This window comes from Bubalus kerabau, chromosome 10 (genome assembly GCF_029407905.1).
Source record: "Bubalus kerabau isolate K-KA32 ecotype Philippines breed swamp buffalo chromosome 10, PCC_UOA_SB_1v2, whole genome shotgun sequence".
NCBI lineage: Eukaryota > Metazoa > Chordata > Mammalia > Artiodactyla > Bovidae > Bubalus > Bubalus kerabau.
In genome coordinates, this window is record NC_073633.1 from 54,888,953 (window position 1) to 54,911,347 (window position 22,395).

Sequence of the window (22,395 nt, forward strand, 5' to 3'; positions counted from 1 at the left end):
TAGTTTTTTCAGAATCAGGCAATTTTTCCCCCTAAAAACAGCCAGAAACCTTTGTAAAGAGCAAAAATTAGTGAGACTAGATATTCCAGATGTCAATGTGTGTTATAGACTCTTAGTTTTAAATTAATGTTATTAGTACATGTAGTCAGGACAATGGGATAGACTAGAATATCCTGAAATAGATCTCAAAATATATACAGTTTTGATATGTGAAAGGTGGCAATGCAAATTAGCGAGAAGTAACCTATTCAAAAACTATTGATGAGACAGTAGTGTAGCCTCTGGAAGAATTAAAACTGGATCAATACTTCACACTGTATACCAAGAAAAATCCAAATGCATAGAAATTTTGATATCAGTAAATGAACCCATTAAAGAAGGCACAAAAAATTATATCTCAGAATAAGGAAGAAAGGTTTTGTAAACTATAACAAAATCTAGAAGCCTTAAAGGAAAAGATTAACACATTTGTGTGTATGTATTAATATGCACATCTGTATGTTCATATTCATGGCAAAAATCGTGATAAGCAAAATCAAAAGAAAGATGGCAAATTGGGAAAAAGATTTTAAGCTCATACTGCAGATGTTGAATTTCCTTAAGGTTTATAGAGTTCCTTCAATTTCAATAAGAAAACATTTATGGAGGAGTTGACCTAAAAGGGAAGCAAACAGAATCCCTAAATACATGGAAAGATGCTCAATGTTATATATAATAATAAAAGTCTATGAAAAATATACTGAGATACTATTTTTAACCAGTTTGGCAGACTATAAGTTAGGTACCACATTATGTTGGCAAGATTGTGGAGAAACATGGAATTTCATTCATTGGTGATGGGAGTTTAAGTTGGTACAACTCCTTTGGAGGCCAGTGTGGCAATGTTGTGACAGTTAAAAATGCATATACCCTTTGACCTGGCAATTCAACGTTTTACTTTGCAGTAATACTTGAGCATTTGTGTAATAATTTATGCACACAAGACAGTCTATCACAGTATTATCAAAAAATTGGAAGCAACCCAGCAGTCTATCAGTTGAGGATTGTTTAATAAACTATGGCATATTCATACAAAAAACAGTGCAACTATAAAAAGAATGTGGATGTTCTTTCTATGCTGATTTTGGAAAGATCTCAAAGGTACATTGTTAAGTAATAAAAAGAAGGTGAATAGCAATATAATATTTTGGGGGAAATAAGACACATACAATCATATACTATGCTTGAATATACATTTAAAAAAATCTTTAGAAGGATAAACCAGAAACTAATAATGAGGATTGTTGAAGGAGGGTGGGAACTGCGTAGATAGGTATGTGGATGGGAGGGGAGCTTCTACTTTTTGATGTTTAAGCCACCTGAATATTATAACCTATTCAAAAAAGTAAGTGACTATGCATTTTTTAAAATCTAGAAGGGGGTATAAGAACTTAAATAGAATTTGCACATTTGAAATGGCCAAAAACAAAAAAGGCATTAAATTATAACAGGATTGCAACAAGAATCTCAAACATTCTAAACTCTTTGGAATTTGTGTTGCATTTAACTTTTGAGACAGACACCGTGTAAACAAGAAATAGGAATTTAGTTACTAAATACCATTCCAAACTATGATGCTTGAACTAGTGAATATTAAACCCTTAACACCAGCATTCATGGTTCTCTGGATATGATGAGTGATGTTTATCTTCATAAGCTGTAGTTCCTATGAGATGCTTAATTAAGAAGTAAGGTATAATTGTGTTCACTTGTTTTGAATTTTTACCAAGTTCTTTATCAGCTTAGTGATGTAATAACTGAATGAAAGTAAAAACTTAAGACTTAACTCCTTTGGATATCACAGACATCAGAATTGATTGGCTGACTGATTTCATAGAATATAATTATTTATTTTTGGCTGTCCTGTGTCTTTGTTGCTACATGGGTTTTTCTACAGTTGCAGCAAGCTGGGGCTACTCTCTAGGTGCAATGAGAGGGCTTGTCATTGTGGTGGCTTCTCTTGTTGTGGAACACAGGCTTTAGGGTGGGCAGGCTTCAGTAGTTAATTGAGGCTCTCGGGCTCTGGAACATAGGCTCACTAGTTGTGATGCACCAGCTTAGTTGCTATGAGGCATGTGTGGTCTTCCCGGATCAGGAATCAAACCTCTGTCTCCTGCTTTGGCAGGCAGATTCTTTACTACTGAGCCATCAGGGAAGCCCCACTGAATATAATTAGATCATAGGGTTTTGTTGACAGTAACCAGGATGTGGATGAAAATTCTTGAACCATTCCAAAGTTCTTTTGCCTACTTTTCAGTTAACTAGGAAGTATAATGAAGTAGCTTAATCACTGTCCTATCATTATGTTTTCTAACATTAAAATAATGAACATTTATTGCATAATATTTAGAAAACTGAGATAAATGAAAAGGAGAAAAAAACATATCATGTAAAATAAACTTTCCTGGTCTTTTGATGTCTATATAGTCTAATTTTCTAGTCTCTATATATGTTTTTAAAACACACACAAAGAAGTTGATCCTGCTTTTTTTTTTTTTAATTTTATTTTATTTTTAAACTTTACATAACTGTATTAGTTTTGCCAAATATCAAAATGAATCCGCCACAGGTATACATGTGTTCCCCATCCTGAACCTTCCTCCCTCCTCCCTCCCCATTCCATCCCTCTGGGTCGTCCCAGTGCACCAGCCCCAAACATCCAGTATCGTGCATCGAACCTGGACTGATCCTGCTTTTTTTTAATGACCTTTTCATATATGAAGATTTTATATAACAACACTTCCATTGTCAGTTAAAATTCTGGAACATGATTTTTACTTATTCCTGTGTATTTTATTGTGTGGATGTACCATAATTGATTTAATTAATCCTGTAGTCCTGGATGTCTAAGGACAACTTATTTACAAAGCACTTAGTTATCTAGCTTCCCAGGTGGCTCTAGTGGTAAATAACCCGCCTGCCAATCCAGGAGAGACGTAAGAGATGCAGGTTTGATCCCTGAGTCAGGAAGATCCTCTGAAGGAGGGCATGGCAGTCCACTCCAGTATTCTTGCCTGGAGAATTCCATGGACAGAGGAACCTGGCAGACTGCAGTCTATGGGGTTTCAAAGAGTTGGACATGACTGAGCAACTTTCACTTCACTTGCTTAATTGAAGTTTTCCTGTATTTTTCTCATGATAAATTTAGTCTGCTTATTTTAAAAGTGCTTTGTAGAATTTTTACGCTGGTTGCCTGAGAAGGATGTGATCCTTGGTCTTGTCTTGCAGTCCCAAAGGCCAGACTTTAATGTGCCTGCCTAATTTTCCAGTGGAGAGATAAGACTGGTAATCTGGAATGGACCATGTTTCCCCAAGCTTTGGAAACAATGGTTTTGCTGGTTGATCTTGTTTAGGTTAGTCTGTTAATAAGATGTTTTAAGATATTATAGCAGCATATTAAAAAAAACCTAAGTGGATGTGGTGTTCTAGGCAATGGATCTTTTATTTTTTAGTTGAATAATAAGGCCATCACTTTTGGAAAGCTAGGCAGGATATTGGCAGGGTAAGAACTTCCAGGCTGGCCCAGGCATTCCGAGTCAGGAGCTTTGTCTCAATTTCAACAAAATTACATGGTTTTAGAAAATCATTCCTTTCATTAATTTTCAGCATTCTTTATTAAACGATGTGTATGTGTACATTTCCACTTTGACATCAGTTTACATTCGATTTGCAATGTGAAGATTTCAATAATTTTGCTTTAGTCATTTGTAATGTGATTAAAACTAGATGTTATGGCCTATCTGTAGTTTCCTTTGAAGAGAACAAACTTCACTTCTATGATGATGAATATAAAGATTGCAAGTGAAAGTTAGGCTCTATGTATGCTATATGAGTGACTAAAACAGTTTTTAAGTATTCCCAAGCACATCAAATAACTTTTCACTTACAAAAGAATAATATAGTACTTAAAAATAATTATTTTCTTTTCCCTATATTGTTCCCTAAAGCTTATTGAATGATATAATTAGCTTCCTGTGAGTTATTATGGATATTGTGAGAAAATTATAAAAGTGGAATTTCTTTTAAAATATTCCTTAGTGAGGCTCATCACAAATGAATGAGACTCTATTATGTATTAGTCAGTCTATCCTTATGTGTATTTTTGAGTCCTCATACCTAAGATTTTTTGGTGAGGAAAGAGGGATTCAAGGGCAAAAGCACTAGCAATTGTACTTTAGAATATGTGCTGAGGCCATGTAAGAGCAAGCTTGAACATCCAAAAGGGAACTAACAGTAGTCAGTGTTAGATATGTCCAAAGGAGTGAGTGCTGATATGTCCAGAATATCAAGAGCCAGAGCATTTGCACATATGTTATATGAGTGAGTATAATATTGAAGCCTAAGGGATTCTTTCCACTTCGTCTGTCCTATCTAACTTCCCTTGAAGACTCTGGGATGGTATCATCTTCCAGACTTTCCCTCATTAACTTAAGGTGCAGCCCCATGAAATAAATTCGGGCGTATGGCATGACAAGGAGAAGTGGCTAGGGACCTGCCTGAGATGCTTACCCTGAAAGGGCAACGTACCTTTGTCTTTGGGGCTGCAGAGCAGATAGCCAGTCTTGCCATGACAGAGAGTATTGGCCAAACCAAGAGAATGGACAATTCCAGCTTTGAGGCTGGTTGGACACACAACAGCTGGACATTGTCCTGGAGACCCTCAGGTGTCAGCCAGCACATGCCCAAGGGGTCTGTTTGTCTCTCATTCACCAGCATATGTAGACACCATCCTGCCCAGAAACCCAGAATGTTCTCTTGAGAGAGAAATTGTTCAGTCGCTAAGTTGTGTCCAACTTGTGACCCCACGGACTGCAGCACACCAGGTTTCCCTGTACTTTACTATCTCCTGGAGTTTGCTCAAACTCATGTCCATTGAGTCAGTGATGCCATCCGACCATCTCATCCTCTGTCACCCCCTTCTCCTCCTGCCCTCAATCTTCCCCAGCATCAGGGTCTTTTCCATTGAGTTGGCTCTTTGCATCAGGTGGCCAGAGTATTGGAGCTTCAGCATCAGTCTCTCCAATGAATGTTCAGGACTGATCTCCTGTGGGATTGACAGGTTTGCTGCCCTTGCTGTCCAAGGGCTCTCGAGAGTCTTCTCCAGCACCACATCTCCAAAGCATCAGTTCTTTCACAAGAGAGAAATAGTAGGAAGGAAATGCTGTCTGACAGGCTGAACATTTTCTAAAAAGACTGAAGAAATAATCAGATCAGACTGAGCTTTGAATTCGAATATTTAGCTCTTTCTTTCTCACTTAACAGCGGGTAAGAACTTGTGAAGGAAAACATCAAATATAGATGAAACAAAGAAGTTACATTTGCCTCCACTTCCAAATCATCATAAGTTAAATTTGTGATTTTAACATAAAGCAAAAAATAAAAAAAGACTCCTTTCATTCTTGGGTCATTTTGGTCCTAGGCTATTAATGCTGTTCACTAACTCTATTAGGCCTTTTCTCTGAAAAAGAAATAAATTGAAAGTATTATATGAGCTGATACCCAGTACTAGTAGAGGCAAGTAAATCCACAAATGTCGTGGTGACCAGCGTTTAAATTCTGATATACACAATTTTAAAGGCAAGGAAGTTCATTGTGATAGGAATGTGTGGCATAATTATAAAACCAGTTTAGAAGTCAGAATGGCAATAAACAACTTTGGAAGAAATACCATAGAAAGTGAAGGCAGAACAGAACTCTGTCAGATACTTATTCCATTTAGTTGAAAATTTAAGCTGAGAAAATTTTAAAAATGGAGCAACTTTCAGAAGGATATTGGGGAAAAGAACAGATTTTAAATATACTACAGCATATTTGCTCTAGAGGAAAAAAATTAAAAATATTTATTGGCAGTTACTAGTTTTAGTTCTTCAAGTACGCTTGGGAATTATTCCTTTGCACAGGGCACCAAAAGTTGATTTGCTTGCTAGAAAGTGAGGTTTGGGTATGAGGAATAATGAGGTAAGTCAGTGTGTGCTATTTAGAAGTAGAATGAACAAAGCAATGGAGATGAGTTTTTGTAAATTTTCACAGCAAGTAGCTGTTATGTAGATAATTACTCAGGGTCAAGAGAAGTGTTGTATTTGAGATGTTTTAATTCTATTATAGGGGCTTCCATCTCAAACGCTATCAGCAGGTAAAAGTTATCTGCAAATTTAGACACCAGATCTGCCATTGATGGAGTTTGTGGTAGGTGAGTTCTCAGCAGGTCATTTATTAGTTGTTGGGGAGATGGGTCCTCTGAGCTCTCAATGAGTGGTCGTGGTATTAAAGGAGCAAAGATTGTGGGTTCAGTGCCAAAAGAGCTAGTCAGCTTCGCAAGGGAACCAGTTACCTCCTGGAGTCCATGTACCTATTGCCTCTTCAGACCTCTTGAAATTAAGTTCATTAATGGATAGAGGGGAGAAGAGATGGAACAAGGTGGGGAAGAGAGAGTGGGTGACAACTCTTGGAAAAGCAATTCACACAACTGATTACTGGAGTCAGCTTCAAATGAGAATGCATTTAAAGCAGATGATTCATTAACCCTACCAGTGCATACATTAAAGGACTTTAATTCTCCCAAAAAAAAGAACAGGGAAGTCGCTCAGTTCTGTCCGACTCTTTGTGACCCCCTGGACTTCAGCCTGCCAGGCTCCTCCATCCATGGGATTTTCCAGGCAAGAATACTGGAGTGGGGTGCCATTTCCTTCTCCAGGGGATCTTTCTGATTCAGGGATCGAACCCAGTTCTCCTCTTTACCGTCTGAACCACAAAAAAATTCCTTTGCTTGGAGGCTTTTCCATATAGTATTGAAATAACAGAGGTCTTTGTGTTGATGCCATTCTGAAAAATCCCAGAGTAACAGAAGGCAAGGCTGCAGATGGAAAAAAATAAGGAAAAAAAATCCAATTGTGGTGACTGTCATGATAGCAGTGCTTAAGTTGCACTGATCTATCAAAACGTTCACTGCTGTATCTCATATGTAGATTTTAGAGATAAGTAAAATTCAAAAAATAATCCACTGTGAATTTGCACATCCAGAAATGATCCTGGGGAGCCTGTTTTAAATGACTTCTTTTAAAAGCACTAATTTCTCTTGTTCCTGTGAAACCACTTGATGAATATTATCTAACAGCATGTTGATGTCAGAAGCCTTCAAAAGACTACTTAATACGTGGTTCAAAATAACTTGTTTTGGGTGTGGACAGTTAAGTCAATTGTATGGTTTCACCATCAAGTAGCATATTTTAATCCTGGTGGATCTTAAAGCTGTCTGTGATTTGGCTTCTACAGAATTGAATTGTTATACCCTACAATCTATGGTTTCATTGTACAATGTCTGTTATCTGCTAATTGCTCCAGGTGTATTCACCTGCTTCTACAAAGATTGCCTTTCCAGCGCTTTAAGGACAGAGGACAAATCTGAAACTTTTGTGTGCCTTGAATCTCTTAGTAAAAGTAGTCTCCTACTAATATCATGTGATATCCCTTATATGTGGAATCTAAAAAGAAAGGATACAAATGAACTTACTTTCAAAACAGAAAGAGACTCACAGCCTTAGAAAACGAACTCAGAGTTGCTGGGGGGAAGGGATAGTTAAGAACTTTGGGAAGGTCATGTACACACTGCTATATTTAAAATGGATAACCAATAAAAACCTATTGTATAGCGCATGGAACTCTGCTCAATGTTATGTGCCAGCCTGATGGGAGAGGGTTTGGGGGAGAATGGATACATGTAGATATATAGCTGAGTCCCTTCACTGTTCACCTGAGACTATCACAGCATTGTTACTCAGCTACACCCCAATAGAAAATGTTTTTGATGTTAAAAAATAAAGATAAAAAAATACAAAAAACAAAACGAAACAAAAAAGTTGTCTTCTATTTTGCTCTTCAAGTTCTCCCAGGGAACAACCTATATCTTTCTTTATCTATATCTATAAATAGATATATGTTTCTGTATCTATATTTATATGGATCTATATCGATAAATATATTTTCATGATGACAATTGCTTTTTTTTCTTCAGAGAATAGCTATATGCAGCTGGTTTTCAAAATGGATGCTTAAATTTTTTCTTAAATCCAACCATTACTGTCATCCCTTCACTCTAGTAAGAATATTTCACGCCTTCCCTGGTAAAAAGTTATTCAGCTCTTTCAGACTCCTTCTGCTGAAAAGTAGGTTTATCCATTAAGATTTATTCAGATACAAATAACAGAATATCCAGCTAGTTAAAGTTTAGGTTCTTTTGGTAAAGAAGGGGTTCTCTTGGTTTGGCCAACCAACAGTATTAATGCTCTTGCTTTAGAATCATAATTATTCCTGGTGAGGGACTCTGATTATCAGTGTATGTACTTCTACATATTGGCTAAAATTCTAACTCCTTAGAATTATTTTCTATGAAATTTAATTTTGACTGTTTGAACAATATGGAATGATTTTATTTTCTTTTCCACCAGAAAACTATAAATACTTTTTAATAGCTTTTTTGAGGTATAATTTATATCCATAAGACTCACCTATTATAAGTGTACAATTTAATGGCTTTGGTGAATTAAAGAAGTTGTATAATCATAGCTACAATTCCAGTTTAGAGTATATCATTTACCTCTATAAATTTCCTTACTGTCACTCCCCACTTCCAGCCCCAGGCAACCACGGATCCACTTTCCTGCTCTATGGTTTCTTTTCCTGAAATTTAAAAATAAATGGAATAATATATTATATAGTTCTTCCTGTCTAACACATCCCACTTAGGATAATGTGTTTGAGGTTTGTGCATATTGTAGCACAAATCACTGACTCGTTCCTTTTTACAAATTCCATTTGTCCATTCCACCGTATGGATATACCACATTTTGTTTACCAGTTTGCCATTTGAAGGACATTTGCAGTTTTGCAGTTTGGGTCTGTTATAAATAATACTGCTATGAATATTCATGAATAACTCATTGTATAGACTTACGTTTTAATTTCTTTTGCGTAAATTTCTAGGAGTGGAATTGTTGGGTTGTATGGTAAATCTGGGTTTACCCTTAAACTTCCCAAATGTTTTCCAGAGTGACTATGCCATTAATACTACTGTTTCCAGTAGTATTCAAGTTTTAGTTTCTATACATCCTCACCAACACCTGGTAATGCCTGTTTTTTTGGGAGGGCGGGGGACAGATAGCAGCCATTCCTGTGTGTATGTGTAGGGATGTTTCAATGTTTTTAAAAAATATACTTTTGACTTACAATTTTAGGATTATAGAATAAATAAACAGCATTCCATATATACTCCTCCAACCCACCCAATTTTCTGTTCTATCAACATCTTGCATTTAGTGGGATATATTTGTGACAGTTATGAACCAATATTTATATATTGTTATTCAGTTGTCACTCAGTCGTGTCCGACTCTTTGTGACCCCATAAACTGCAACATACGAGGCCTCCCTGTCCATCACCAACTCCCAGAGTCCACCTAAACCCATGTCCATTGATTCAGTGATGCCATCCAACCATCTCATCCTCCGTCATCCCCTTCTCCTCCTGCCTTAATCTTTCCCAGCATCAGGGTCTTTTCCAATGAGTCAACTCTTCACATCAGGTGATCAAAGTATTGGAGTTTCAGCTTCAACATCAGTCCTTCCAATGAACACCCAGGACTGATCTCCTTTAGGATGGACTGGTTGGATCTCTTTGCAGTCCAAGGGACTCTCAAGAGTCTTCTCCAACACCACAGTTCAAAGGCATCAATTCTTCAGCGCTCAGCTTTCTTCACAGTCCAACTCTCACATCCATACATGACCACTGGGAAAACCATAGCCTTGACTAGACCGACCTTTGTTGGCAAAGTAATGTCTCTGCTTTTGAATATGCTATCTAGGTTGGTCATAACTTTTCTTCCAAGGAGTAAGCATCTTTTAATTTCATGGCTGCAGTCACCATCTGCAGTGATTTTGGAGCCCCAAAACATAAAGTCTGCCACTGTTTCCACATCTATTTGCCATGAAGTGATGGGACCGGATGCCATGATCTTTGTTTTCTGAATGTTGAGCTTTAAGCCAACTTTTTCACTCTCCTCTATCACTTTCTAAAGAGACTCTTTAGTTCTTCCTCACTTTCTGCCATAAGGGTGGTATCATCTACATATCTGAGGTTATTGATATTTATCCTGGCAATCTTGATTCCAGCTTGTGCTTCCTCCAGCCCAGCATTTCTCATGATGCACTCTGCATATAAGTTAAATAAGCAGGGTGACAATATACAGCTTTGACGTACTCCTTTTCCTATTTGGAACCAGTCTGTTGTTCCATGTCCAGTTCTAACTGTTGCTTCCTGACCTGCATACAGGTTTCTTAACAGGCAGGTCAGGTGGTCTGGTATGCCCTTCTTTTTCAGAATTTTCCACAGTTTATTGTGATCCACACAGTCAAAGGCTTTGGCATAGTCAATAAAGCAGAAATAGATGTTTTTCTGGAACTCTCTTGCTTTTTTGATGATCCAGCAGATGTTGGCAATTTGATCTCTGGTTCCTCTGCCTTTTCTAAAACCAGCTTGAATGTCTGGAAGTTCATGGTTCACATATTGCTGAAGCCTGGCTTGGAGAATTTTGAGCATTACTTTAGTAGCATGTAAGATGAGTACAATTGTGCGGTAGTTTGAACTTTCTTTGGCATTGCCTTTGCTTGGGATTGGAATGAAAACTGACCTTTTCCAGTCTTGTGGCCACTGCTGAGTTTTCCAAATTTGCTGACGTATTGAATGCAGCACTTTCACAGCATCATCTTTCAGGATGTGAAATAGCTCAACTGGAATTCCATCACCTCCACTGGTTTTGTTTATAGTGATGCTTCCTGAAGCCCACTTGACGTCACATTCCAGGATGTCTGGCTCTAGGTGAGTGTGAGTGATCATACCGTTGTGATTATCTGGGTCATGAAAATCTGTTTTGTACAGTTCTTCTGTGTATTCTTACCACCTCTTCTTAATATCTTCTGCTTCTGTTAGGTCCATACAATTTATGTCCTTTTTTGAGCCCGTCTTTGCATGAAATGTTCCCTTGGTATCTCTAATTTTCTTGAAGCGATCTCTAGTTTTTCCCATTCTGTTGTTTTCCTCTATTTCTTTGCACTGATCACTGAGGAAAGCCTTCTTATCTTTCCTTGCTATTCTTTGGAACTCTGCCTTCAAATGGGTATATCTTTTCTTTTCTCCTTTGCCTTTCACTTCTCTTCTTTTCACAGCTATTTGTAAGGCCTTAACTATTGTCTATCCTTTACCAAAAGGCTCATTCCTTTTTTAAAAAATACTTTATTTTTATTTATAGCTGTGCTGGGTCTTCACTGCTGGATGCAGGCTTTTCTTTAATTGTGGCAAGCAGCAGCTCCTCTCTAGTTGTGCACATGGGCTTCTTGTTGCCTGGGCTCTGGGTGTGCGGGCTTCGGTAGTTGTGGCACATGGGCTGAGTTGCCCCATGACATGGGGGATCTTCCTGGACCAAGGATCGAACCCTTGTCCCCTGCATTGCAAGGCGGATTCTTAACTACTGGACCACCAGGGAAGCTCAAGTTTCAGTCTTTATGTAGTATTTTTTGTGAGTTTTGACATATAGATGTATCCACATTAGTTTCACATGGAAGTTTCTCTACCATGCTAAGTCACTTCAATCGTGTCCAACTCTGTGTGACCCCATAGAAGGCAGCCCACCAGGCTCCCCCGTCCCTGGGATTCTCCAGGCAAGAACACTGGAGTGGGTTGCCATTTCCTTCTCCAATGCATGAAAGTGAAAAGAGAAAGTGAAGTTGCTCAGTTGTGTCCAACTCTTCTCTACCATAAAAGTGCTCAAAGCTTTACCTATTCATTCTCCCTCCCCTTCTGCCAAACCCCTGACAACCACTGATTTTTATTTTATTTTATCTTATCTCATCTCATTTTTAATATAATTTTGGTCTTTACTCTTTTAGAACACTTTAGGTTCCCAGCAAAACTAAGAGGAAGTTACAGAGATTTCTCACAAGCTCACTATCCCTCCACATGCATAGCCTCCTGCATTATCAACATCCCTACCAGAGTGATACATTTGTTACAGTTGACCAACCTACGCTGACACAACATCACTGTAAGCCCATAGTTGATATTAAGGGTCACTCTTAGTGGGGCTTCCCTGGTGGTTCACTGGTAAAGAATCCACCTGCAATGCAGGAGACATGGGTTCAATTCCTAAGTTGGCAAGGTTCCCTGGAGAAGGAAAGGGCAACCCCCTCCAGCATTCTTGGCTGGGAAATCCCATCGGCAGAGGAGCTTGGTGGGCTACAGTCCATGGGGTCACAAAAGAGTCTCACACAACTTAGCAACTAAACAATAACTTAGTATTGTACATTCCAAAGGTTTAGATAAATATATATTGACAAGTATTCATTATTATAGTATCGTATAGTGCCCTTCCACTGTCCTAAAAGTTCACTATGTTCCACCTATTCATCCTTTCTTCTCTCCAGCCTCTGGCAACAACTGATCTTTTTACTGTGTCTGTAGTTTTGCCTATTCTAGAATCTCATAGAGTTGAAATTATGCAGTTCAGTTCAGTTGCTCAGTCGTGTCCAACTCTTTGCAACCCCATGGACTGCAGCACACCAGGCTTCTCTGTCCATCACCAACTCCAAGATACTGAGGATTTGGTTCCAGAACACCACAATAAAGCAAGAATCAACATAAAGCAAGTCTCATCAACTTTCTGGTTTCCCAGTGCGTGTAGAACTTACGTTTACATTCTACTATAGTCTAGCAAGTGTGAAATAGCATTATGTTTGAAAAATCACTGTACCTGCCTTAATTTTAAAATGCTCTTTTGCTAAAAAGTGCTAACAATCATCTGAGCCTTCAACAAACTGCAGCCTTTTTGCAATAGTAACGTCAGAGCTCACTGACCACAGATCACCAACACAAAACTAATAACAATCAAAATGTTTGAAATCTTGCAATAATTACCAAAATGTGTCATAGAGACAGTCCAATTCAATTCAGTCCCTCAGTTGTATCTGACTTTTTTCAACTCCATGGACTGCAGCACACCAGGCTTCCCTGTCCATCACCAACTCTCGGAGCTTACTCAAACTCATTCCCATCAAGTCAGTGATGCCACCCAACCATCTCATCCTCTGTCGTCCCCTTCTCCTCCCACCTTCAATCTTTTCCAGCATCAGGGTCTTTTCCAATGAGTCAGTTTTTCATATCAGGTGGCCAAAGTTTTGGAGTTTCAGCTTCAACATCAGTCCTTCCAATGAGTATTCAGCACTGATTTCCTTTAGGATTGACTGGTTTCATCTGCTTGCAGTCCAAGGGTCTCTCAAGAGCCTTCTCCAACACCACATGTATACCTGTGGCAGATTCATTTTGATATTTGGCAAAACTAATACAATTATGTAAAGTTTAAAAATAAAATAAAATTAAAAAAAAATAATAAAAAAAAACAAAAACAAAAGCATCAATTTTAGATTGGCTTCTTTCAACTTAGTCATTTGTAATTAAGGATCCTGTGACTTTTCATAGCTTAATAGTTTATTTCTTTTTAGCTCTGAATAATATTTGTTGTATGAATGTAGCACAGTTTATCCATTCACTTTCTAAAAGGTATATTAGTTGCTTCTATGGTTTGGCAATTATGAATAAAGCTTCTATAACCATCAGTGTGTAGATTTTTTGAGTGGATATACATTTTCAATTCCTTTGTGTAAATACCAAAAAAATGAAAATGCTGGATCATATGGTAAGAGTATATCACTTTGTAACAAAACCACCAGGCTGTCTTCTGAAGTGGCTGCACCATTTTGTATTCCCACCAGCGATGAAAGAGAATTCTTGTTGTTCCACAACCTCACCAACATTTGGTATTGTTACTGTTCTGGATTTGGTCATTCTAATAAGTATGTAGTGGCATCTCATGGCTTTAATCTGCATTTCCCTGATGACATATGCTATGGGCTATTTTTTCATATGCTTTTTGCCATCTATGTATCTTCTTTGGTGAGCTGTGAAGACTTTGGTCCCATTTTAAAAACTAGGTTGTTTGTTTCCTTATGAGTGAGTTTTAAGAGTTCTTTGTATACCTTAAATAATAGTTCTTTATCAGACACGTCTGTTGGAAATATTTCTTCCCATGTGAGGCTTGTTTTCTAATTCTCATGACATTGTCTTTCATAGAGCTGAAGTTTTAAAAATGAAGTCCCACTTATCAATTATTCCTTTGTTGGATGATGCTTTTGATGTACTATCTTGAAAGTCATTGCCATAACCAAGGCCATCTAACTCATGTTAACTTCTAGGAGATTTAATCGTTTTGCACTTTACATTTAGGTCTGTGATCCACTTTGAGTCAGCTTTTGTGAAGGCTATATATTCTGTGTCTATTCATTTTTTTGCATGTGGATATTCAATTGTTCTAGCACCATTGTTGAAGAGACCATCTTTGTAACTTTGTCTTGCTTTGGCTCCTGTGTCAAAAATCAATTAACTATATTATAGGGATTTATTTCTGCGCTCTTTGTTCTATTGATCTGTTTGTTTATTCTTTTTCAGTTCCACAATGTCTTGACTACTGTGGCTTTAGAGTAAGTCTGAAGTTGCTGTGCCAGTCCTCCAGCTTTGTTCTTCTTTAATATTGCATTGACTGTTTGGGATCTTTTGCCTCTCCATATAAACTTTAGGATGAGTTTGTTGAGATCCATAAAATAACTTTCTGGGATTTTGATTTGGTTTGCCTTGTCTATAAAATAATTTTGGAAGAACTGACATATTGATAATATAGAATTTTCCTCTCCATGAATATAAAATATCTTTCTATTTATTTAGTTCTTTGATTTCATTCATCACAGATTTTGTAATTTTCCTCAGATCTTGTACATATTTTGTTAGATTTATAAGTAATTCATTATTTACATGCTAATGTAAATGGTATTGTTTTTAATTTCAAATTCTACCCCCAAATTTTACCACAATAAATCTAATTTACATCTGTTCTTCTGATTTACAAAATTTTTTTCTTGTGATGAAAATATTCAAGATTTACTCTATTAGCAACTTTCAAATATACATCACAATATTCTTAACTCTAATCACCATGCTGTACATTACGTCCTATGACTTATTTACTCTATAGCTGGGAGTCTGTACTTTTTAACCTCCTTCTTCCATTTCACCCACTCCTCACCCCCACCTCTGGTAATTGCTAATTTGTGCTCTGTATCCATGAATTCATGCTTTTTTATTTTGAATTTGTTTGTTGTTTAGCTTCTGCATGTAAGTGAGGTGATACAGCATTTGTCTTTCTCTATCTGACTAATTTCACTTAGCAAGATGCCCTCAAGGTCTGTTCATATTGTTGCAAACAACAAAGTTTTCTTATTTTTTAAGGCTGAATAATATTCCTGGAGAAGGAATACTTCTTCATCAAAGATACTTCAGTAGTTTTGCCTGGAGAATTTCATGGGTAGAGGAGCCTGGCAGTCCACAGTCCATGGGGTCACAAAGAGTCAGACAGATGGGGTGACTTTGGTCTGGTCAATATTCCATCACATATATCACATTTGTGGACACTTAGGTTGTTTAAATTTCTTGGCTATTATAAATAATGATATAATGAACATGGTGTGCACATATCTTTTCATGTTAATGTTTTTATTTTCTTTGCATAAATACCCAAAAGTAGAATTGCTAAATCCTATGGTGGTTCTCATTTTAGAGGGAGCATTCTTGCTTTGTACCTGATTTTAGTGGGAAAGTTTTTACACCCTCACTATAATGTGTAATATTAGCTGTAGGTTTTTTTTTGTAGATCAGTTCAGTTCAGTCGCTCAGTCGTGTCTGACTCTTTGCAACCCCATGAACTGCAGCATGCCAGGCTTCCCTGTCCATCACCAACTCCCGGAGCTTGCTCAAATTCATGTCCATCGAGTCAATGATATAGATATTCTTTATCAAATTGAGAAAGTTATCATCTATTCCTAGTTTACTGAGAGTTTTTATTGTGAATGGATATTAGATTTTGTCAGTGCAAAAAGCACTGCATCCATGGAAAAACTGCATGGATTGATATAATCCTGTGATTTTTCTTTTTAATCTCTTGATGTGATAGATTACATTAATTATTTTTGAATGTTGAACCAGCCTTGCAAACCTGGGATAAATCCAACTTGCTCATGGTGTACAATTCTTTTTATGTATTTGTTAGATTTCATTTCCTAACATTTTGTTGAGGATTTTTACATCTATGTTCATTAGAGATACTGGTCACTAGTTTTCTTGTAATGTCTTTGGTTTTGGTATTAGGATAATACTGGCCTCATAGAATGAGTTAGGAAATATTATTTCTGCTTTTATCCTCTGAAAGAGACTGCAGAGAATTGATGTCATTTCTTCCTTAAATGTTTCATAGTATTCATGAGTGAACCTACTTAGGCCTTGTGCTTCCTCGTTAGAAGATTATTGATTATTTATTCAAAGTTTGAAATAGAACCATCTATTACTTCTTATGTAAGTTTTGGCAGATTATGTCTTTCAAGAAATGGACTCATTTTGTCTAGGTTATCAAGTTTATCATGGAACTGTTAATAATATACCTTTACTATGTTTTTGATGTCTATGGGACCAGTAGAGATGGCCCATCTTTCATTTCTGATAAAGTATAATTTTTTCTTCTCTTTTTTTCGTGATTAGCCTTGCTAGAGGTTTATTGATTTTGTTGATCTTTTCAAAGAAACGGCTTTTAGTTTTATTTTCTGTATTGATTTCATATTTTCCATTTCTTTGGCGTTTACTCTAGTTTTAACTGTATTTTTCTTTGGCTTGCTTTAGGCTGATGGTGCTTTTCTCTTTCTGTTTCCCTTAAGATGGAAGTATGGGTTGTTGATTATAGAGCTTTTCATCTTTTCCAGCATAAGCATTTGATGCTATCAGTTTCCCTCCAGACTGTGCTTTCTCTGTATCTCACAAGTTTCAGTAACTTGTATCTTCCTTTTCATTTAGTTTTCTTAAAATTTTGAAAAAAATATACTTTGACCCATGTATTATTTAGAAGTGGGTTGTGTAATATATTCTGTTACTGATTTTGAGTTTAATTCCATCGTGGTCTAAGGGGCTTCCCTGGTGGCTCAGAAGGTAAAGAATCTGCCTGCAATGTGGGAGACCCAGGGTTGATCCCTGGGTTGGGAAGATCCCTTGGAGAGGGGCACTGCAACCCACTCCAGTATTCTTGCTTGTAGAATTCCAGAGACAGAGAAGCCTGTTGTGCTATAGTCCATGGGGTCGCAAAGAGTCAGACACAACTGAGTGACTAATATTTCACACTTTACTCTGTGGTCTAAGATCATATTTTACAATTTCTATTCTTTTAAATTCATTCATTGTATTATATTAACCAAAATGGAATCTGTTTGGGGTGTTATGCCAAGTTAGGTTAAGGATATATATTCTGCTGCTTTGGAGTGAAGTATTCTATGAGTGTCAGTTTATATTGATGGTGGTCTTCAGCAATATCCTTACTTATTTTCTACATGAAGGATCACTTGTCTATTACTGAGACAGGGTGAAGTCTTCAATTAAAATAATGGATTTGACAACAAATTCCACCCCCACCTTTTTTTTTTTTCCTTGATAAAGCCTTTATTTCTGCTTTACCATGAAGGATAATTTAACAAGATACAGAACTCTAGATTGATGCATTTTTCTTTTAACACTTTATATATTTCACTCTAATCTTTTCTCACTTGTGTGGCTTCTAAAGAAAAGTTCAGTGTAATTCTTATTCCTGTTCCTCTATATATACACTTCTAAAGTGATTTCTCTCTTTAGCTGCTTTCATGATTTCGTGTTTGACTATGATTTTCTGCAATTTCAATGTGATATTCCTCAGCCTAGATTTTGGTATTCAATATACTTGGTATTCTCTGAGCTTTCTGGGTGTGTGGATTGGTATCTGTCATGAATTTTGGAATATTTTCTGCCTTTATTGGGGCTTTCCTGGTGGCTCAGCAGTAAAGAATCTGCCTGCAGTGCAGGAGCCATAGGAGATGTGGGTTCGATCCCTGAGTCAGGAAGGTCTCCTGGAGGAGGGCATGACAACCCACTCCAGTGTTCTTGCCTGAAGAATCCCATGAACAGAGGAGCCTGGCAGGCTACAGTTCATGGGGGTCACAGAGTCGGACATGACTGAAGTGACTTAGCATGCATACACACACTACATTGCCATTATTATTTCAAATATCTTTTCTGTCCTTTATTTTCCTTCTGCATTTTTATTATATGTATGTTATACCTTTTGCAGTTGTCCCAAGTTACTGGATATTCTATTCCTTTTATTTAAAATTTTATTTTTCCTTTTCAGTTTGGAATATTCCTATGGATGTATTTTCAAGATCACTATTTTTCTAAATCATACTGTCTATTGATGAGATTATCAAAAGCATTCTTAATGTCTTTTAAAGTGTTTTTGCTCTCTAGCACTTCCTTTTGATTCTTTTTTCTTTTTAATTTTTTAATCCACACCACACTGCATGTCTGATCTTAGTTCCTTGATGAGGGATTGAACCCACTCCCCTACCCCACATTGGAAGTATGGCATATCAACCACTGGACTACCAGAGAAGTCCCTGATTATTTCTTGGAATTACCACCTCTTTGCTTATATTACTCATCTGCTCTTGCATGTTGTCAATTTTTTCACTTGATCAAGTGAAAAAATGGACAAGCTTATTTCCAGTGTCAGTGTCAAAGCTTATAATAGTTGTGATTTTGCTCTGTCTCTTCAGACCATTTTTTTTTTTTCTGGCCTCTTAACATGACTTGTACATTTTTGTTGCAAGTTGAACACGACACATTGGTATCAGTTCAGTTCAGTCGCTCAGTCGTGTTCAACTCTGTGCGACCCCATAGATGGCAGCCTACCAGGCTCCTCCATCCATGGGATTTTCCAGGTAAGAGTACTGGAGTGGGGTGCCATTGCCTTCTCCATTACACGTTGCAGTGGAAACCAAAAATTCTTTTCTTTTTTTAAAGTAACTTTCTTGGGCTTAATCTGTGGAATCTGTGTACCCTGTGATGTGCTACCACTGATATCTGTGTTCTGATTTTTCAGTTGTTTTTATTTTTCAACCTGGTCACCTAGAGGTTTCCCATGGGCCTGTGTATGTTATTAGTTAATTAATAATTGGCCAGGAACTTTGCACAAACACTAAACTCCCACTCTTTGCCAGTTGATCTCTGTGTCCATTGGAAAGCACATGGAATGTTCATGTTGTTTTCAGATTAGCCTCAGTTTTTACTTGTTCTCAGGCCTTGTTTTGTCTTCCCTGTGCATGAACATAATCAGGAAATCAGTCAGGGTTCTGTGGGAAACTAGTCAAGTATCTTCCCACTAAATTTCTGGTTCTTTTTGTGGTTGCTGCATTTCCTACCTAGGACCATAATCTCAGACTAGAAGAGATACTGAAATTCCCTATTCCTTTCTTTGAGTGGGTTTTCTATTTTGCCTCTCAAATTCACTCACCACTTGAACCTCATTTGCTACCAGTAATCTGCTGGTTTTCTTGAGTAGCTATGTCCTGGTAAAATTATAGTACATACTGACTGAGCTGTGGGATGGAAGGGATAAGGACCACTCCAGGTAAGAATATCACACGCTCCCATTGTTTCAGCACCTTTTCATGATGAAACTCTTCCCAATTTGTTGTTTGGATCTGATCAATTTCTAGAGTCCTGATATGGTTGCTTTTTTTTTTTGGACAATTTTGTCCAGTTTTATCATTGTTTTCTGGGGAGAGGGTTTATCAACTTCTTTACTATTTTGGAGAACTGGATTTGATCCCTGAGTCGGGAAGATCCCCTGGAGAAGGAAATGGCAACCCACTCTAGTATTCTTGCCTGGAGAATTCCAAGGACAGAGGAGCCTTGGAGGGCTGCAGTCCATGGGGTCCCAAGGAGTTGGACATGACTATGCGACTAACTTTTTTTTTTTTTTTTTTTACTATTTTATAGCCAGAAAATATCCACCTTCTAATACATCTTTGTTTAGCCTTTTTCTTATGGTAAATATTTCTTACTCTTGAAATCTACTCATGTAAGCTACTTGTTACCAGAGTCTTTACTGTTCTTTCATATTCCTCTGTATACACTAATTTGTCAATATTCCTTTAAGAATATGGTGGTTATAAATGGTGAAGAACCTCCAGGTGTGGCCTGACAACAGCAGAGATAAGTACGGTTACTAGCTTCTTTGACCTGTACACTAATTCCTATCAGTTTGGACTGAAGTGGCATTAACCCCATTGAACTGTTGGCACCAATTAAGTCTATGGTCAACCAAAGTTCTGAGTCTTTGCTCATGGAAAATGCCACTCACTTTGATCCTTCATCTTTTATTTGTGCAATTGAAATGTTTGGACATGAGTGCAAATTTTGCAACCAAATTTTTGTTAAATTTCACCCTTGACATTACTACATAGTTTTACCCTGTCAAGATCCCTTTGGATTTGTGTTGTCATTTATTACATAAAATTATGAAAATCTTACTTTCTATTCATCCAAATTATTGAAGGAAATGTGTGATTTTGCATTCTTTGCTGAGAACACTTGCTGATTCTTTTTTTTTTTTTTAAATATGGGCCATTTTTGAAGTCTATTAAATTTGTTGAAATATTATTTCTGTTTTATGTTTGTTTGTTTGTTTTTGCCACAGGCATGTAGAATCTTAGCTACCCAACCAGGAATTGAACCCATATCCCTGCATTAGAAGTGTGGAGTCTTAACCATTGGACCACCAGGGAAGTCCCCACTTGCTGATTCTTAATAATCACAAAATTTTTTAAATAAATTTTTACAAGCCATCTGTTTGATAACGTAGATAAGCCCAAAGACAGAACCTTTTGCTGTATAATGACAAATAGAGCCTTAAAAATCTGTAAGCATTTTCCAAGTTTTAATGCACCACATGCCTCTTTAAGATGTTCTCACTTGGTTCCATGGCTTAAAATTCATCTTTGGATTTGATATTATGAATTTACTTTATTATTTGTGATGCCTTCTCCTACTAGAACATAAACTTCATCAGAGTAAGAACTTTATCTGACAGTTATTGGCATATTGTAGGCATTTAAATATTTGCTGATTGAATGGAGAGGTAGTTTTTTGATCTTTTTGAAAGATTAACTTTTTTTTAGAACATTTTGAAACTTACAAAAAAATTAAAGAGCTAGCACAGGAACTTTCTGTATATCTATATATAGTTTCCTCTGCTATTAGCATCTTACTTTAAGATAGCACATTTGTTCCAATTAATGAACCACTATTGATAGTCTGACTGAACAATATGGATCCTTGGTAAGCATGCCCATACTTTATTCAGATTTCCTTAGTTCTTTCCTCATATCTTTTTCTGTGTTCAGATCCCATCCAGAATATCATACTACATTTAGTAGTCATGCTTCCTTAATCTCCTTTTCACTGTGACAATTTTTAGGCTCTCCCTGTTTTTCTATTTGACAGTTTTGAAGAGTACTGGTCAGGAATTTTATAAAATGTCTCTATTGAGATTTGTCTGATGCTTTGTCCTCACTAGACTAGGGTTTTGTAGGTTTGGGGAGGAAGACCACAGAGATCAAGTGCCATTCTCATCATAGTAAATGGAGGCCACATACAAGCAACGTGACTTACCACTGCTGGTGTTCACCTCGATCACTTGGCTGAGGTAGTTTGTCTGGTTTCTCCACTGCAAAGTTGACACTCAGCCCTCCTCCCCTTTCCATATTGTCATCTCTGGAAGGAAGTCACTGTGCCTGACTCACACTGGAAGGGTGGAGAGTTAGGCTCCACCTCCTGAGGCTGTGGCACCTATCTACTTAAATTACTTGAAATTCTTCTGCTCGGTAGATTTGTCTATTCTCCCAAATATTTTTCCTTATTCAGATATTTATTTATATCAGTATGGATGCAAGGATTTTTATTTTATACTCTGGTGTCATAATTCACTACTAATTTGCCTGCTTTGTTGCCCAAATTGTTTCAGCTTTAACCACTGGGAGCTCCTTACGTTGATTTTCTTTGGATATTTTTTTGTTATCCCCTTTTCCTACCTAAATTTAGTTTAAAACCCTCTCAGGTCGGATAAACTGGTACCGGTTTTCAGCCTTCTATGAGAATGTTATGTCACTTTTCAGGAGCTCTTTGGCAAAACAAAATGAAACACCCCCAACAAACAAAAATTCTTGGGGAATAAGCAGAAGTGACCTATGCAACATAGGTGTAGTATAGCACAAGTGTTTATATACAGACTGAATAAAATGCATGTCATTGACTTCCTGACAGTTTCACACTCAAGAGTGAAAACCATAAACCCTT

General features: G+C 37.2%; 1 long non-coding RNA gene across 38 annotated transcripts in view; it reads left to right on the forward strand.

Moving 5' to 3' along the window:
• Nucleotides 1–22,395, forward strand: part of LOC129621379 (uncharacterized) — a 454,544-nt gene that overhangs the window by 84,460 nt on the left and 347,689 nt on the right. The window contains exons 9-10 of one of the 38 annotated variants that reach the window (XR_008699288.1): nucleotides 10,857–10,908; nucleotides 14,587–15,033. The exons of 34 other annotated variants lie outside the window; for them this stretch is intronic. This is a non-coding gene — a long non-coding RNA (uncharacterized LOC129621379). Of the gene's footprint in view, nucleotides 1–10,856; nucleotides 10,909–14,586; nucleotides 15,034–20,197; nucleotides 20,655–20,737; nucleotides 20,756–22,395 lie in introns of those variants that run through there. 3 more of the 38 variants (XR_008699289.1, XR_008699286.1, XR_008699275.1) reach the window with 3 other exon arrangements.